This window comes from Triticum dicoccoides, chromosome 6B, assembly GCF_002162155.2.
Source record: "Triticum dicoccoides isolate Atlit2015 ecotype Zavitan chromosome 6B, WEW_v2.0, whole genome shotgun sequence".
Lineage (NCBI taxonomy): Eukaryota > Viridiplantae > Streptophyta > Magnoliopsida > Poales > Poaceae > Triticum > Triticum dicoccoides.
In genome coordinates, this window is record NC_041391.1 from 697388061 (window position 1) to 697396927 (window position 8867).

Below are 8867 nucleotides of genomic sequence, written 5' to 3' on the forward strand. Positions count from 1 at the left end.
TCTTCCTCAGAGGCCTTACGACATGACCGCGGAGCAAAACGCAGCCATAGTGCAGGCCCAAGTGGACGCCCATTTTGGACCGAAACCGGCACCGCCGCCAAAGGAGAAAGTGCCTGAGAAAATGATTGACCACTTCATTCGTATGGCTAGAGAACCAGCTCCCAAGCCTGTTGACTCTGACTATGAGTGCCAAATCAGGAAGCTACATCGAGAACGGCTAAAGAAGGAAGCGAGCTCGAGCTCGAGCGAACAAGCAGCGGGCAAAAAATGCGGGAATACCGTCCCCCAGCTGGGAGAACAGGCGGCGCAATCGATCCCCCCGCTTGTTGTGCCAACAACACATGAGAGGAGGCCGCGCGCCCAATATTATTGTGGGCAAACCGTTAAAGTTCCTCAGCTAGGCGATGTGGTAATAACGGAGGCACATATAATGCAGGCTGAAATGCTCAAGATCTCTGTTGGACAACTTCTCGAAATTGAGCCCATGTCTCCGTTAGAGAGGAGGAAATAAAACAGAAATATGTCCGGGGCCAATCTTTGGTCGAGCCAGACAAGGTCAAGAACCTCCCAACAAGAATGTATGAATTGCATCAATGGTACATGAACATTACCAAGATTTTCAATTGAGAGTCCCTCATGGTGAATGTCAAGAAGGAGCATTACTACCATGAGAAAGCTCTGTGCGTTGAGTATTCAGAACTATTTCAGTTATACAATCAGGACGCACTCGAAAAATCTCTCGTCAGTTGCTATTGTCTGTAAGTGATTTCTTTCTGTAATTTTTGATCAATCATTACATGTAATTATCCTCACTATATATTCTTTTCTGTGGTATTATATGCAGGATGAAGATGTATGAAATGAAAAAATCTGGACGCTATGGCATTGGGTTCATTGACCCAAATACCATTAATGAGTACATGAAATGTTGCGACTTCTCAAGCAAGTGTAGAGGAAAGCATGCTAGAGTTCTTGAAGCACCTCAATACCAATGAAGATATACTACTTCCTTACAACTTTCTGTGAGTTAATACAAATTCTGTTTTTGCTTACTAGCTAGCTAGATGTTAATAATTAAGTGTATACGGTTTACGATAGTTGATTAATTTTATGCACATGCCCGCTTAATTAAGACATGCAAACGTGTGCGCATGCGGTTTCCACTGGATCTTGTTAGTCATTAAAGTTGACAAAGCAACAGTTAAAGTACTGGACTCGCTACTTAAAGAAGATAAAGACTACACCATCATGAAGGGGATAGTCAACAGGTAATTTCAATCATTATTAACTATATCTTGGCCTATTATTAGTTCGTCATTTCCTGATATGAACTATTTAATAACCCCTTTATTAATTTTCTTTGCCGGCGGGCAGGGCTTGGGCAAAGTTCATCGAGGTGACTCCAGGCAAATGGCCAAAAAAGTTATTTTGGCATCGACCAAAGGTAAGTAATTAAGTACAACTAGCTAGCCATCTCTTTAATTTTTGTTTCAATACCATTAATTAATTATCATGCTTGATTAATCATTATCTGATTCAATTCCATTCTCGTAAAGGCCCTGAAGCAGGCGTCGGGGAATGATCTGTGTGCATTCTATGTTTGCAAGAACATTCGCATGATGACGTCCGAAAGGAGCAGATCTCAAAAACAGGACTAGGTACGTTGTCAGAACACTATTCACACCATTATCGATATCTTGTAACACCACTAATACACATGCATATTGATCTCCTTCTTAACAGTTCAGAGAGGTGCGGGATAAGCTCCTACCAGCAGACCGCATACTAGCACTTCAAGAGGAAATAGCCGGATTTTTGCTCGACCAGGTCATAGATCCCAAAGGAGAATACTATTACCTGCTACCGCCCCCATGAACCACTTGTCATCGTGCTCCGAAGGCACCAAGGCAACATGTAGGAGAAATTGTATATGTATATACATGTGTATGTGTGAATAGTTAATGGTGTTGGCTGTGAGACATTCGATGATATATTATATATATATATATGCGGTTCTACGTATGAGAAAATCTATTTATATATATGCATAACATGTACAATTTGTAGTATCGTGAAATACCAGCAAACAAAATAGAATTAAATGGAAAATAAAGCCAAATTGAAAACACAAAATTAAAGAAAAAATAAAAAAAACACCCAAACATTTAGTACTGGTTGGTGTTACCAACCGGTACTAATGTCCTACACGCACCCGGGCCTGGCTCGTGCCACATGTTTGCACTTTAGCGCTGGTTCGTGACGAACCGGTACTAAAGGGGGGGGACCTTTAGTCCCCACTCTTTAGTGCCAGTTGGCGAACCGTAACTAAAGGCCGTCATGAACCAGCACTAAAGGCCGGTTCTGCACTAGTGGTAGTTCAGATTTTGGATCCTCTCCTGTTCCCGGGGAAACAATGGACCACAGCGAATCAAAGTTCTCCCAGCACGACGAACAACTCTCTGATGCATGAACATGACCCATGCCTGAATCACGCTAATCAGTATTGCTGCCTGGATTATCAGCCTCATCCGTGCGTCCATAACCTAGTCGACATCGACAGTTCGTTCAGTGGGAAATCGATCCTACACCTAGCTTAACGGCCTAACCACCGAGCTAACAAAGGGGGGAGGGGGTGCTGCTTACCGGCATTGGAGACGAGGACGACATAGGGGGAGCCATGGCACAGACTAGGTCGACCAGACGGTGGCCAACAGCAAGGGGAGCACTAGATCCGCCGCAAATGTCGCCGCCTCTTCCGCCACCGCCTCCGCCGCCTATAGCGCAGATCTGAAATCGCAGCCGCCGCCGCCGCCCTATAGCGCAGACCAGAAGGTAGCCTGATTGGGCTCGATGCGGGCAACCAAACACGCCCTATATGATCGTATCCCAGGTTTCATCCGTCAAGGTCACACAAAGGAGCCCTGCAGCATTTCTTAGACCAAGTCAACGGCAACACACTTGCATGAGTTTTTTTTGAGAGAGAAGACATCACGTGCATGCGTTGCGTCACGAGCAGCGCGACAAGGTTCTGGTCCAAACAAGCGTCTGCTGCCATGTTTGTCAAGCTTTCTAGGCCTGTGACTAGAAGCCAGAGAAAGGTTTCAGATATAGGGGTGAGTTGTAGCCCTGCCACGCCTCCTGGTGGGGCTACTAAGTCCAAGTTCCATAAAAAACGTTCCAGATGAGAGGAATCATCTGGAACTGCAGGGGGTGGGCAAGAAAGGGATGGCCACCTGCCTCTCTGATCTTATTAGTGACCATGCCCTAGATTTCCTGGGTCTGCAAGAGACCATGAAAAAAAATCTCTCTCCCAAATGCTTGAGGAGAATTGACCCCTTTAACTTGTTCATTTGGAACTGGATCCCTTCTGAAGGCAAATCTGGAGGTATCCTATGTGGAGTTAGACAAGACACTTTGGAGGTGGTCTCTTGCGTCAAGGGCAAGTATATCTTGCAGTTGGTGGTCTTGGATAAGAAGAAGAAATTCAATTGGGGGTTGTTGGTGGTATATGGCTCGGCTCATGAAGAACATAAGGATGAGTTCCTGCTTGAGCTTGCTACTATGTGTAATAACATGCAAGTCCCTTATATAGTGGGTGGGGACTTTAATATTCTCAGGCACCCTGGGGAGAAAAATAAAAAAATGACAAACCATAAGTCCACAGACCTGTTTAGTTCTATTATCAACACCTTGGCTCTTAGAGAGATTCATATCAGTGCGGGTAAATACACTTGGACGAACAATCAAGCTCACCCTACTTTGGAGAAGTTGGATCGCGTCCTGATGTCTGAGGAGTGGGAGGACTTGTTTCCCCTGGTTTCTGTCAGGAAGCTAGTCCGAGAGATTTCGGATCATAACCATTTGCTGATTAACTCTGGGGAAGAGGTACAAGAGGCTCCCAAACCGCGCGAGTTTCATTTCGATCTTTCCTGGATCAAGGACGAATGCTTCCTGCCTGTGGCCAGTAAAATCTGGGTCGAGGGGTCTTCTCTAAATACCCCATCGATATCCTGAATATTAAGCTGAAGAGATTCAAAACCTTTTTTAAAGGGTGGCGCTCGGACAAATTTGGTCACAATAGGAGGCTGAAGGAGGATCTTAAGCTGGAGTTAGCCACGCTGGAAGAACTGGAGGAGGATGGGCCCCTTACCCCAAAGTTGTATAGTAGGAAAATTGATGTGTGCTTTGAACTCCATGAGATTTTGGTTAACGAAGATATTTACTGGCTTCAGCAATCGCACGAGCGATGGTTGCTTAAGGGTGATCTGAACACTGACTATTTCCACAAGATTGCCAATGGGCGTAAGCGTAAAAATACGATACATGCTCTTAAAGCTGGTGAGGTGGAAATAGAGGGCATAGATAACCTGATCACCCATGCTACTGAGTTCTATAAAGACCTCTTCGGCCCAGCTCAGGGCAACCAATTTCATCTGGACCCTAATGCTTGGTCCCAGGATGAAAGGCTGAGTGAGGATGATAATAGAGATCTCTGCCGCGAATTCACGGAGACTGAAGTTAAAGATGCTCTTTTCTCTATGGCCACCAATAGGGCTCCTGGTCCGGACAATATACCTATTGAATTTTATCAAGTTTGTTGGGATATAGTAAAGGATGATATCATGTCCCTTTTTAGGCATTTCCATAATGGGACGCTTGATGTTCAACGTCTTAATTATGGGGTGATCACTTTACTACCCAAAGTGTCGGGAGCTGACAAAATCCAGCAGTTCAGGCTAATCTGTCTCCTGAGGTGCCCATATAAGCTCATTCCAAAAGTAATGGACCGTAGGGTGGAGGTGTATGTTGATAAGTTGATTAGTCCTACCCAGAATGCGTTTATTAAAGGGAGGAACATTATGGATGGGGTACTCTCTTTGCATGAAATTTTGAATTACACTCATGTTAAAAAAAGAGTTGGCATAGTGCTTAAGCTTGATTTCGAGAAAGCGTATGACAAAGTTAACTGGGATTTTCTTCTGGAATGTCATAAGTTGCATGGCCTTAACGAAACCTGGTGCGGTTGGGTCAAACAAATTCTTTATAAGGGCACCATCAACATTAAGCTCAATAATAGTGTGGGCCCCTACTTCCAGAGTGCTAAAGGGGTGCGGCAGGGTGACCCACACTCTCCATTCCTGTTTAATCTTGTTGTTGAGTGTCTGAATAAAATGATCCAAAATGCCCAGAAAAATAAGCTGAGCACGGGATTAGCTTCCGACCTGATTCAGGATGGGGTCACGGTGTTACAATATGCAGATGATACTATCATCTGTTTAGAACATGATATAGATAAAGCAGTTAACCTGAAGTTGCTGCTTTATACCTTTGAAATGATGTCCGGATTCAAGGTGAATTTTCAAAAAAGCGAGATCCTCACGGTGGGTGGAGATGACGGTGTTGTTAGAGAATACGCTGAATTATTCAACTGTGATATTGGGAGTTTCCCTATTAAGTACTTAGGGATGCCTGTGAGCTACACCAATCTTCGTAATTCTGATTGGGAATTCATGGTGGTCAAGTATCTTAAGAGATTCAAAGCCTGGATTGGCAATGCCGCATCCATGGGGGGCAGGCTTACTCTGCTTGACTCAGTGCTTACTCAACTATCCATCTTCCACATGTCTATGTGGCTGATGAATAAAACATCCATTGAAAAGCTGGATAAACATAGACGCAGATTTTTCTGGCAAGGTTGTAATAAGAAGAAGAGATATCATCTTGTCAAGTGGGACATGATCTGTAGATCCAGAGACAAAGGAGGCCTCACTAGTAGAAAAGGGGGCAATGGTCTAGGCCGGGTCAGCCCATTAGTCCCGGTTCAATCCAGAACCGGGACCAATGGTGGCATTGGACCCGGTTCGTGAGCCCCGGGGGCCGGCCGGGCCACGTGGGCCATTGGTCCCGGTTCGTCTGGACCTTTTGGTCCCGGTTGGTCGCCTGAACCGGGACCAAAGGCTTCCCTTTAGTCCCGGTTCAAGCCACGAACCGGGACCAATTAGTTGCCTATATATACCCCGCGAGCAGAGCATTCTCACTGCTCTGTTTTTCGTGGCATGCGAGGAGGGAGCTTTGTGGTGCTCTAGCTCACCTCCTATGCACACGAGGTGTTCGATGGAATGCCCGAGCCACACTACTTAAGCTTTCTCCTCTCCAAGCTCCACCACCAAGCTCCATTTTCCTCAATATTTGTCTAGGTTTAGCGGTCCGTCACGTCCCGTCCCCGTCTTCACCGCTGTCGATCGCCCGCGCCGATCTCGTCACCGGCACCACCGTGGTGAGCCTCTTACTTGTATGTTTATATAGATACTTGTATAATTTTCTTACTTCTATTATTGCATCTTATATAGTGCAATGGTTTTGGTATCCTCCCCCGTCGGCCCTCGTCCTGTCTATGATTCGGATGTGGTATATATTATCTTTTCATAACTATTGGTTCATTTATTGTTTATGACAATTATGCCGACCAACGTGACATAGATTTTATTTATCTAGGAGGTTGTTGAACCGGAAATTCCAACCGACCCTATTGTCGAGAGGTTAAATTTAGTTGAAGAAGAAAACAATTTGTTGAAGGAAAAAATTAGAAAAATTGAGGAGGAGAAGATGATATTGGAGTTGCATGTTGCGGATGTTGTCGATGATCACAAGATCAAGATGGATGCAATGCGCTTGAAGATTAGAAAGATTAGAAAATATGCCATTCATACCGAGGCTTGGTATCATTATGCCGTTGGATCAGTTGTTACATTGGTTGTGATTATGATCGCATTTGTTTTCGGATTGAAATGTTTTACATAGTTTCAGTGTATGGTTTAATTAATTTAGATTCTCTGCAGAGCTTTATGTTGTTAGATGAGAACTATGTATGTACTTTGGTTTTAGTGTGATGATGAACTTCTATTAATTTGGTTTTAGTGTTATGTAATGATTTTTGACACACTTAATTATATATAATGCACGCAGATGAACCGGCAATGGATGTACGGTTCAAGACACACCTTCGAGTACATTAAGGGCGTGCATGATTTTCTTGAAGTGGCTGGGGCAAACAAGGAGAATGGTTTTATGTGTTGTCCATGCCCTATATGTGGAAATACGAAGTCTTACTCTGACCGGAAAATCCTCCACACCCACCTGCTTTACAAGGGTTTCATGCCACACTATAATGTTTGGACGAGGCACGGAGAAATAGGGGTTATGATGGAAGACGGCGAAGAAGAAGAGTAAGATGACAACTATGTGCCCCCTGAATACGGTGATGCTACTAAACATCAAGAGGAACCAGACGATGTGCACGATGATGCTCCAACGGGCGAAGCTGCTGAAGATCAAGAGGAACCAGACGATGTGCCCGATGATGATGATCTCCGCCGGGTCATTGTCAATGCAAGGACGCAATGCAAAAGTCAAAAGGAGAAGCTGAAGTTCGATCGCATGTTAGAGGACCACAAAAAAGGGTTGTACCCCAATTGCGAAGATGGCAACACAAAGCTCGGTACCATACTGGAATTGTTGCAGTGGAAGGCAGAGAATGCTGTGCCTGACAAAGGATTTGAGAAGCTACTGAAAATATTGAAGAAGAAGCTTCCAAAGGATAACGAATTGCCCGACAGTACATACGCAGCAAAGAAGGTCGTATGCCCTCTAGGATTGGAGGTGCAGAAGATACATGCATGCCCTAATGACTGCATCCTCTACCACGGTGCATACAAGGATCTGAACGCATGCCCGGTATGCGGTGCATTACGGTATAAGATTAGACGAGATGACCCTGGTGATGTTGACGGCGAGCCCCCCAGGAAGAGGGTTCCTGTGAAGGTGATGTGGTATGCTCCTATAATACCACGGTTGAAACGTCTGTTCAGAAACGGAGAGCATGCCAAGTTGATGCGATGGCACAGTGAGGACTGTAAGAAAGATGTCACGACCGGTTTTCCAATAAAAATATTTATTGAGAAACCAATCTTTTCAGTCCAGTATGAGAGAAATCCTCCTCACTAGTAGACAAATTCTTGATACAATAAGCCAGTAGCATAGGATATATTACAGGGTTGAGCTAGGGCTGCTCAACAAATTATTACAAGCGCGCCAATAATTATACATAATGGCGGATATAACACAATGGTGTGGTGGCATACTACTGACTCGAGGATAAAGTGATGGTGGAATAACACAGTGGGGAGTGTGATAACACGACTCTCAAATTGGCATCTCATCGAGCGTCGAGGTGAGGCTCGATCAATTTATTCGGGTTGCGGAAGCAGATATAATACAGTGACCAAATCCAGGGTCGCACGAGACTGACTGGGATTCCTCTAGGCGTCGGACTCGCTATCGAACTCTTCATCCATGAGATCGCCTTCGTCAGCATCTGGCCAAATCAACAAGCCAGTGAGTACTTTGAAAGTACTCGCAAGACAGTTCAGACGTAAGATATAACAAATGCATGCATGAATGCGCCATGATTAATTCACCAATGTACATTTAAAGTATTAGCAGGCAAGGTAAGCAAAGAGGGAATCGGCGGTAGTCCACCTGAAATCCTGACAGAAATATAAATGGAAACCGATCGGGTGTCTGAAGCGACGCCTCGAAAGGTGAACAAATAAATAAAGTAGAAAATCATGCCACAGTCGGGCGTCTTAGCGACACCACAGAAAGGGCTTTAAAAGAAATGCCACAGTCGGACGTCGGGGCAACATCACAGAAAGGCCTTTAAAAGAAATGCCACAGTCGGACGTCGGGGCGACATCACAGAAAGGGCTTTAAAAGAAATGCCACAGTCGGACGTCGGGGCGACATCACAGAAAGGGCTTTAAAAGAAATGCCACAGTCGGACGTCGGGGTGACATCACAGAAAGGGC